We start from the raw sequence: 1,592 nt of genomic DNA on the forward strand, positions 1-1,592 counted from the left end.
TGCAGGTTTGCAGGCTGGGGTGTTGGGAATGGAGGGGTTGGGGAAGGCAGGATTGGAGGATGGGGAAGTTGGGAAGAGTAGGGATGGGAGTTGGGAGTGGGGGTGTTGGGAGTTGGGGGTTGGGAGGGGGTGTGTTGGGGAGGGAAGGTTTGGAGGATGAGGGGGGAAATGAGATCAAGGTGGCTTGGACGCCACCCAGAGTTGGTGAATGGACATTGAAAATAGGTCATTCAGCCCTTTGACCCTGCTCCTATAATCACTAAGGTTGTGACTGATCCATTTGAGAATCCAATCCTGCATTTCCATCTCCCCTTCCTCGATTGCCCTTCAATCCCTGCCCCACAATAATCTATCAACCTCAAAAATGCTCATGACATCTCTATCCACTGCTTTCTGAGGTGGAGAGCTCCGAAGACTCATAACCCTGACAGCAAGAAAACAAAAATGTTCTCTGGGATATTTTCAGATCAGCCTATTCAGAAATGTTATAATGTGCCTCGGGAACAGGTGGGACTTGAACCCAGCTCTTCAAGCGCAGAGGAAGGGACATTACTACTGCACCACTTCTTGTCACTCACCTGACTGTAAATTTTAACAGTGCCCCTTCCTCAGTAGCTGTAATTGAACTCATCTCCCCCACCCTCCCCGCCAACCTATCCCAATTACCACAACCTGCATCCACCTATCTCCTTCCCACCTCCCTTTCCCCCAGCTGGACCCCTACTCCCTGATATATCTCTCACTGCCTTCCCCCTCCACATTCCCGATGAAGGGGTTTATGCCCGAAACGTTGACTTCCCTTCCCCTCGAATGCTGCGTAACCTGCGATGCATTTCCAGCCCCAACTCTGACTCACCTTCTCCCCTCTAGTCCTGGGCTGACCCACACCGAGAGAACATCCTTCCCATATTCACCTTGTCCAGGCTTTCCAACCCCAGGGGATCAGGCCCAGTCTGTCCCACCCCTCCTCCCGAGATAATCTACTCTATTCCAGGAACCAATCCAGCAATCCTCATTTTCATAGAATCCCTCCAGTGAGGAAACAGTCTCTTTCGGCCCAACCAGTCCACACTGACCCTCCAAAGAGTAGCCCATCCAGACCGCTACCCTACTGCTCTACACTTACCCCTGACGAATCCACCCTGACGTGCACATCCCTGGACACTATAGGACAATTTCCCATGGCCAATCCACCCTAACCTGCACATCCCTGGGCACCATGGGACAATTTCCCCACGGCCAATCCACCCTAACCTGCACATCCCTGGACACTATGGGACAATATCCCACAGCCAATCCACCCTAACCTGCACATCCCTGGACAATATGGGACAATTTCCCATGGCCAATCCACCCTAACCTGCACATCCCAGGGCACTATGGGACAATATCCCACAGCCAATCCACCCTAACCTGCACATCCCTGGACACTATGGGACAATTTAGCATGGCCAATCCACCCTAACCTGCACATCCCTGGGCACTATGGGACAATTTAGCATGGCCAATCCACCCAACCTGCACATCCCTGGGCAGGATGGGACAATTTAGCATGGCCAATCCACCCTAACCTGCACATCCCTGGGCACTAT

At 52.5% G+C, this 1,592-nt stretch overlaps 1 protein-coding gene across 1 annotated transcript in view; it reads left to right on the top strand.

The window, feature by feature from the left end:
• The window catches only part of LOC122547501 (alpha-tectorin-like), a gene marked incomplete at its 5' end in the record, with an annotated part of 10,596 nt that overhangs the window by 5,658 nt on the left and 3,346 nt on the right, over positions 1-1,592 (top strand). The window lies entirely within an intron of this gene.

Source organism: Chiloscyllium plagiosum, unplaced genomic scaffold (assembly GCF_004010195.1).
Source record: "Chiloscyllium plagiosum isolate BGI_BamShark_2017 unplaced genomic scaffold, ASM401019v2 scaf_13879, whole genome shotgun sequence".
Lineage (NCBI taxonomy): Eukaryota > Metazoa > Chordata > Chondrichthyes > Orectolobiformes > Hemiscylliidae > Chiloscyllium > Chiloscyllium plagiosum.